The following is a 9,581-nucleotide window of genomic DNA, read 5'->3' as shown; positions in this document are numbered from 1 at the left end:
ACAACGGATGCAAGACCCTCAATTGTTATAAACCTTTAACAATGGACTTCGTTTATAAGTCATTTATGAACAACATTTGATGATGTATCAACAATTGCCTATTCTATATACTGATATGTATGCTTATGATTTGATTAGGAAATTGAAGATTGATTTTAGACCACTATACAATAACTGTGCTTAATAAGTATCATAAAACATAAACTGACTTAATATTTCAAAAGTCTGAAGAATAACAACCGAAGGATCACAGACTTTTATTGTGCCAGTGACCTGGATAATTCGAAGGTGCTAAAATAAGGAAAAAACCCGAACTGTTAACTTAAAGGTAAGAACTTTTACTTAATATCTCGGTTAACTATCTCAAAGTGATTAGCTCAGATCAGCAACCTATATGGCAACTGGAAATGGGTATGATATAAAAGAATTTTAAAATCAATTGGAACAACAATTAGCAGGGTTGGGTCAGAGTAATGAAAAGAAAGGATATAAAACAGGTCAAAATTTCTCAGAAAAAGAACAGGTAAAACAAAATACTTTTGAAAAACAAACCTAAACATATTATGATGTAAAGTTGTATGTAGCTCGTGAATCTCGACACCGAGGCACAAATCAAGATGATGATAAAGATTTTTTATGGGTCAAGTTAAAGCTACATGTATAACAGCCGCACTATCAGTGCCTCTTTCTTCAGTAATAACGCCTTTCGATGAATATACTAGAAAATTCAAACAATGGATAAAAGACGTCCGGTGTTGTATAGCAGTTTTTCCCCCATAGTAGCTTTTCCCCCCGGAAAACCTACTATATAGTAGCCTTTCCCCCGGGGAGAAAAGCTACTATATAGTAGCTTTTCCCCCATAGTAGGGTTTCTCCCTCACGTTTTTGGTTCAGATTTTATAAGAAATATTTATGGAAACCCAGTAAGGATTAAAATCAATGTTTCTTCACTTGTAGGTTGTATATATCTGCATTCATCTGTACAGGTTAAGTTTCGTTTTGCCGATTTATTTTTTTTTTTATAGACAATGCTAAAAATTGAACATGTGTTTAATGGAATTAATCATAGAACTTATAATTTAGGTAATTTAATTGATAAAATTACTTGGTTTTACAGGATATACGCTTACATATATATATATGCATAATTATGTGTTCAGAATTTGCAAGTGAAAACTGTTTTGAGAATTTTTTTTAAATTTATCAGTTCGTCTGTCTGTGCAAATTTTATTCAGTCTAAACCTCTGTTTTAGAGAAATTTTGTTTCCAATGTTTCAGACCTCGATGTTTAAAATCCAATTAACATGAATATAGTGCATATGTTCTTTAGGGTCCCATATCTCATAAACTAGAAATGACTACGCCATATTTTCACAGTGGTAGTGGTTTACCACTTTTAGATGACTCGGGGTAGGGGCCTTCGATGTTCCAGGGCCCGATGTTTAAAACCCCGGGGCCCATTATAATGATTGAATAGTGTTCTATAAGTGTGGGCCCGAATCTCAAATTCTAGAGATGACCACTAAACCATATTTTCACAGTGGTAGTGGTACACCACTAGTAGATGACCCTTAACATTTAAGCCCCCAGGGTAGGGGCCCTTAATGTTTCCGAACCCGATGTTTGAAATCCAATTATAATGAATAGTACTAGTCAGGGATGGGGTAATTGAAAAAAGTATTTGTAATTGAGTGTAATTAATTACATTTTTCAAAGCAATTGAAAGTAATTTGTAATTATGTCTGTCTTCAATTACAAGTAATTGATTGTATTTAAATACATTCCAAAAATATTGTGTATTTTCAATTACTTTTCAATTACATCTCAATTACTTTTTTCCAAGTTTAAAATATAAAAAAGGTGTCTTATAATGATAAATAGATTTTATACATGTATGGCATAGACTTTTGTTATAATTAAATGTCCCATGATGTTTCATATGTTTATACAGCATAACATACTGCCCAGGGCAATAGGTAAAGATATAATTTTGTGGAGGTGTGAACTCCTCTAATACTCAAGAACCCCCTTTGATTTTAGACTTAAAAGAGTCAAAATATCTCATTTTTGTGAATTATAGCAATTATTATTTATATACTGATATGCTGTACTGCCGGAAGTTGTAGTTTCTGAATAAACATAGTTTAATATGTGAATAAAAATCAATTCACTATAGAGAAAATATTATTCAGAACCAAAAATGAACTCTATGAAACTTAATGAATTTAATGTTAAAGAAAATTTTTCTAGAAATTTTCAAGAAATCTGATCTGATTTGAACTATACATCCTTTAAAAACATAACCGTACATAAAGCTCTGTATATCTTAATGCTGTTAATATATGTATATGTTCTCAAGATTTAAAAAAAAACTAGGTATTTGAAATGTAATTAATTACATTTATCAAAGTAATTGAGAGTAATTAATAACATTTTAAAAAATCAATGTAATTGTAATTGCAAGTAATTGATAAAATTGTCATGGTTTTTGAAAGTAATTAATTACTTTTCAAAGTAATTGACCCCAACTCTGGTACTAGTTTATATTTTAGGATTCCATATCTCAAAAACTAGGGATGACCACATCATAATATTTTTACGGTCATTTAAAAGTAAAAACATCATTTAAATATATACACTCACTAATATATTTCTTTATCAATAAAAAATAGCCAACAAAAGCACACATGATATGCGATTTTTACTTGCCAATTGATTAGAAGGACAAACTTATATTTAAAAAAAAAAATAATAAGTCACCTCATAAAAAATGTGTGATTTTTTTTTAATTACCCTTGTTTTATTCTTCGAATAAATAATATGGTACACAAGTAAATCTTTATTGCAAAAATATATGAAATGAATAATATGATAATATTTTAAGGTGAGTAAATCGTGTATCTTGTTTAATATGGCATCGTTTTCAAAATTGTATATTTGTAAATCACGTTGCAAAAGAAAAAGCGGAAAAATTAGAATGCAGTGAATGATGTTATATACATAAGATTAGTTCAAGCTCAATTTCACATTTTCTAAAGTAACCAGCAAAATTACCGACTTTGTTTTGGTTGTGAAGCCATTTTATTAAAAAAAATAAAATGTTCACATCATAAAACCTCGCGTTTCGTAAAAAATATGCTTAAAACATGAATATGCGTGACTTTAAAACAAAATTGTAAATACTAACTTTACACATGCCTTTAATACATAATCAATTACAATACCCCTTACCCATGAATTGAACCCCATCCAATGAAGTAAATCATTTCAGTTTTTCGACATCTCATTGCACACTGTCTCTCGTTTGATATTTAGAAGTAGAAATATATGATTATATTTAACGGTATTAATTAAAAATTAATAGCCTTTTGGACGAAGGGAGCAGTACATTTATATCCACTTCTTGTTCCCTTCCTCTACAAAATTAAGACAAGATTGGTCAGTTAGTTTCCTGGGAGGAGCTTACACATAGATGATAATACATGGGAAAATTAAAGATCCAAACTAGCGTAATTTCACTAAAATGTATTTTGATGTGTTCTGTGAAAAATGTCAGTGTCATAACGTCGAAGTCAAACCTGTAGATAAGCATTGATTAGATGAAAAAGATTCGAGTTATTCCGAAATCCATGTAAAAAGTGTTCCAAAAAGGTGTAACAAAAAGTGAAATAAATGGTGATGACACATGATGTTATGAAGTCGCGTGCCTTTGTTCATATCAGAGTTGAAAAAACCATATATTTTATTCTATGTATTGATAAATGCCATAATTATCCTTTATTATGAGAAATTAATATCATATCAGTTATTGCAAATTATTGTCACCTATAGTCCGCCATAATTATGACCGGAATGTAAAAAGGGGGAAAATCCACTATATAGTAGGCTCTCCGTGGGGGTAATATGGCTATAGAAAGGGGGAAAACTCACTATATAGTGAGCTTTCCGTGGGGGGAAAACTGCTATATAGCCATTTTTCCGGGGGGAAAAACTGCTATATTGCCATTTTTCCGGGGGGAAAGATGCTAGGGGGACAAGGCACTATATAACACCGGAAAACAGGGTCATGAAATCCCCATGCTCGCGTATATTACGAGGAAAGGTTCGGTGGGAGACTATATTAAAAGATATTTGGACGAAACAGATGCGTCGGAAAGAAATGCCGTCGTGGAGCAACTTAAAAGAATCTTTGAAAAGAACCTTCAAATGCTTTCTCACCCAAAAGAGTAGCCAGGTGCGAAGTTAAAGCTGAACACCGCTCGTAAATAGGCACCGTCACACAGATGCCTGCTATATAAACCCTTCGATTTCGTTACACCCGATTGCACACCTGAACCTCGTGGCCGACATGTAGTATTCCTTTCGTGGTCTTTAGATTTTATGCATTTTTTTCTTATCTTATGTTCATTTTCTGTTCGTAAATAATGCATTGACCAATTCATTTGATTTTATGCATTTTTTTCTTATCTTATGTTCATTTTCTGTTCGTAAATAATGCATTGACCAATTCATTTGATGTTAGTATTCTCTTGGCTTCAAAAAGTGCGTAAAATTTGATAATTTCGGGTAACACGGCGAGGCAAAATGTACGTCCACACAGGTGAGACCTCTACAGCGAAGTACTTTGAACTGTTTAGAGGTCTGTCCCTTATATAAGGGTTGTAGGGACAGCAGTGATTAAAGAGAAATATGGCGGACAGTGCCTATTTACGAGCGGTGTTCAGCTTTAAGCAGCAGAACGAATTGCTCAAGCTATTCAATGATTTACCGGAAGATGTCAACATTGCATGAAGAAAAGCCAACAAAATGATGAGCAAATCAAGAAGCTGAAGAAAATGTTCAGTAAAGAAAAAGCAACGGCGACCGAAGAAAAGAAGTATCTTGAAATAGATGGCTTATGTACTATCTTTCAGATTGCGATTCTGAAGGCCCGAGACTGCTCATCTATATACCACGTGAGTTAGAACTTTTTGTAGTACAACAACACCGTGATGGACTTGACATATGGGAGTGGACAAAACGTATGACGTAATCAGACCAAAAAACTGTAGGCCAAACTTATACAAGAGGTTATATTCTTATATAGAAGGATACGTTATTTGCCAAACGAAGACCAATAAGAGAACTCATCTCAACCTAAAGAGACAGACATACCACCTTTTTTTTTCTAATGGATAAAGTAGGACTTGATTCGTCAGGACCATATCAAAACTTCATTGTCAGAAAACGAGTATATAGTTTCTTTCATTGACATTTACTATGGATGGCCCGAAGCCTTCCCCGTTCTCGACAAGTCAGCTGACAATATATTGCACCTTATATTGGAAATATTTCACCCAAGAAATGACTGTCCTCCTCAGATTCTCACAGACAATGAAATAAAGAATCTAAATAAACAGGTACAAGAAACCTTGAGAAAACTACATGTAAACATTAACAACATCAAAATATCTTACTACAGTCCTCAGGGCAACGGCAAAGTGAAGAGATTCCACCGCGTTCTTTATGACGTATTCTTAATGGCTAAGAAGATGGCAGACAACGCTCGAACATGGGATATTTATCTTATCAAGACATTGGCAGCCAATCGATTTCACCCGAATGACTCCTCAATTTTTCCCCACATTCTTATGTACAATAAAGACGTTGTATTACCTCTTCATACTTTGCTGAAACCTCTTCGAAGATCTATATGCAGGAGAAGATCATCATAAGATCCGCAGTACAGTTAAGGTGGCCAAAAAAGTATCGACGAATTTTTGTGATGAAAACACGTATACTTTAGTTAAACAGGCACGCTATCTTATGTATAAAAAAGACGTTGTATTACCTCTTGATACTTTGCTGAACCTCGTCGAAGATATGCAGGAGAAGATCAACATAATATTCAATCGCCCTTCAAGAACATCACAAGGCGTTAATGCTAGTACCGGTACATCGTAATATGAAAGAAGCCAAGAAGAAACAGAAAACCCGGGCTGATAAGAAGTGTAAAGATGATTATTTCCAAGTAGGAGACCTAGTCTACTGCAGACGAAGAAGTCATAACCTTAGCTGAACTTCATAAACGTTTAAGAGCTAAAGAGATCATGGATGGTCGACCGAGTAAGGGCGATCATTAACTGACTGTAGAGTCGGAATTTGGATGAGCAGAACAAAGTGATAATCATGATCAAAACTAGCTTCACCCGTTAACCAATCCCCGAACTGCATAAACCAATCCTTAAACCCTCGTGAGAATCTAGCTGTTAACAAACAAAAAACATGTAAAAAAAAATGTCTTGCTATTATGGCTCACGTCAGTAAAGCAGTTATGTAATGTGTTGTAAATGTAAATAATAAATGAGTAAACATGCTTTGTAAATATCGCAGGTTTATGAATAGAGATATCAAGGTATCGTCTTTTTCGTAAAAAATAAATTTGATTTAAAAACTATTTTAGTACATAAAATTTTAAAACATTGTTTTACAGAGATGGCGGTTGAAAGTCCAAAAGTACCTAGGAAAACATACAGGGGCGAGGATATATACCAAGACCTGACCTCAACCAGTTTGGACAAGATGATGAAGTATCATCACTTGACAAATGCAGCAATAGAACCGAAGCGTGCTGTACTTAGCGAGTTAAAGAAAGTTTACGACTACGCTGATTCTTTCGTTGGAAAATTCGAAACAATTAGTCCACGTTTTGTGGCAAATATGCATAGGTTGGTCGAAATTGAGAACAACTGTATGGATATTCGTCGACTTTTGGCAAAAATTGGCCATCGGGAGGCCGAGTACTTAAGATCTGTTTTAAAAAAACACGTAGTTCCCGGCACATTCAAATTGGGAAAGGAAGGAGTAATGATGGATATTAGGCCATTGAGTGCGGAGGAACGCTATAATGGGGACAATGAACCATTTAGGTTAGGGTAGTCAGGGCACGAATTTATTTTATATATCGAATAATTACCTTCTTTAGAAATGTCTGAACCACAACCTATACCTCGTTTACTTACCTTTTTTCACAATCAGGAAAAAAGTTCTAAGAAAAACCGAAACCAGAAAGTGCATGATCAAAACTTTTAACATTGCCCAAACAAGAAATAAAAAAATTATTCAAAATCATTGCACTCCAATTAGAAATTTTGCAGCACGCATTTGGAAAGAAAAAGTTGCGTACGCGTCACGAAATTTCACACATACGGGTAGAAATTCCTCAAGTCCCACCTCCAATGACCTCTGACGATAAAGACACACCATTTAGTACAATCTGCGAAATGAGTGGTACCTAACCAGATATAGTACATTCTCAGATAATGAAATATCAAAGAATCGCGGAGTAAATTCGGCTCACTAGACGTAAAATAAATGCGGAATTCCAGAGAATTTTAACAATACAAATGATAACAGTAGCGAATAATTGGACATGGTCACTATACCACTCTTTTATTTAATTTATGTAAAAAAAAATGTAATAGGCTGATGTATCAATTTGAAAGACTTTTCTGTAAACGTCCTTGTACACGAACTCTTCTCATTATTAATTGTAGGATGAACCTTGTATACTGACACTTCTCCTTTCCTCGTGGATACTTAGAATGATTTTGGCATATAATTGTACAAAAAAGTGTGATTTTTGAAAAATCAAAGACATCTTGGTAATCCAAAGTAAATGGATGGCGGTCACAACTATTAACTTAGACCCTTATTCTAGTATCCCTTATTTATTGCAAACGGAATTAGAAACAGTTAAGAATATTTTGACTAAATCTGTAAGAGACGAAGCGGAGTATATATCTCATGACACCGAAAATGGAACATAAACAAATCATGCAAACAACACATTCTTAGAGTATATAAAAAGAGACAAAGATTTTCGGCTAAACTTCATATTTCTAAGGCTAAAAGAAAGTATTTGGAAGATGAGATGCGCGAAATTAAGTTTAAGCGCCAAAAAAATAAAAGAGCGATTATACCTGTAGTATGGGAAGTTTTAATTATCTTTTCTTTTTTGGTACCTTTGTCGAAGCGGACTTTAACAATATTCAGGCTAATATCAGAAACCTTGCGACAGATCAACAGAAAATTAAAAACGTTCTGACTGTCAGCATGGCCTTTATAAAAGATAATCAACAAAATACTATTGAAAATCGCAGTACATTTAACGAAATTGTTACTAGTCTCCAGGAGTAAAATACAGGACAGACAATGCTAAAACAAGAAATATATACAATGCAAACACCTATACATACACTTTGACAAGATAGTTAAGGGTCTCATGGAAATAGTTTCCTTAACTAGAAAAAATTCGCAACAACTTCGTTTGCGTTCGTTGGATCATCCTTCTCCAATTACAGTAAGACTCGGTTATAGCAAAGTCCTAGGGACCAATGTATTATATCCGTATAACGAATTTGCAATAATTTTTATAGCGAATTCACTATATACATGTTTTCTTCAGCAGACAATCATTTTCGTTAATTGAGGTTTAAATTAAAATTACATTACTCTGATACATTAAATAATCTTTAAATTATTATGATATGTTATATTAGAAATCAAATGTGGTGAGCTGTAAACTGCGTATGGAATGCATCGACTCCGAATTACGTAAATGTGATCCTGGTTATCGTTTTGACTGTGAAATTTGAATTTGAAATTTGACTGTGTTACTGTGAAAACTGGTAACTTTACTGTAACATTTATGTACGCTTGACTTTGTAACCTTTATGTATGCTTATGTGTTTTATTATAATTCTAGCGGCGCTTATGCTTGAATTAACATTAGTAATGGAGATTATATGTTACGTTTGTGGAACTTTGGACATTGGAAAACCCTGGTCGCATTAAATTGCGATTATATTTGACTTTGATTATTTTGTATTGTTTATAATTGTTGCTAATAGTTTATTGATTATTATAAATGACTTTTTGTATAAAATACAACAATAATATATAGTCATGTGTGTAGTATACATTTTTGTTAACAGACTTTAATTGTATCCCAAGCTGGTGTAGGAAATTGGTCATTCCTGCGACCTCTTTACATAGATGTTCTGACCGGTGTGTCACCAGGAAGTTCATCTGGCCAAGAAGAGTTTAAAGGATAATTTCTCACACCGGGCATCTGGCGAAAAAAATCTCCCTCGAGGATATTTCTTTTGTTAGGGGGACGTATGTAACCAGATAATCATATTGATGAAATATAATTCTATATTTTTATTCTGTTTTACGTTAATAAGTCATTCGCTTGTTGTGCACTAGATAAGTGTATAATGAACAATGTTAAAGGTCATGGAGCGAAAAGGACAACTAACGTAGTTTGAATTCATGGTGTCAGCGGAATGACCCGGAAGAATAAAACTCTCGATGATGATTGGACTTTGAAAAGCGGTCAACGGATGCATGACTCTTAATTGTAATAACCTTTAAAAATGGACGTTTATAAATCACTTATGAACTGTGACCCAAAAGGATGTTTTAACAATTGTTTAATCTATATACTGATTTTTAATTTTATGATTTGATTAAGAAATTGTAGATTGATTTCAGACGACTAACGATAACTGTACGTAATAAATATCATAAAACATGAA

At 33.5% G+C, this 9,581-nt stretch overlaps 1 long non-coding RNA gene across 1 annotated transcript; it reads left to right on the top strand.

Moving 5' to 3' along the window:
- On the top strand, window positions 1-9,581 carry LOC109619458 (uncharacterized). Its single transcript, XR_002200218.3, has 2 exons — window positions 1-328; window positions 6,473-9,581. It is a non-coding gene; the product is annotated as an uncharacterized lncRNA (long non-coding RNA).

This window comes from Magallana gigas, chromosome 9, assembly GCF_963853765.1.
Source record: "Magallana gigas chromosome 9, xbMagGiga1.1, whole genome shotgun sequence".
NCBI classification, from domain to species: domain Eukaryota; kingdom Metazoa; phylum Mollusca; class Bivalvia; order Ostreida; family Ostreidae; genus Magallana; species Magallana gigas.
The sequence above is the reverse complement of the archived record's forward strand: the minus strand, read 5'-3'. Positions and strand labels throughout refer to the sequence as shown.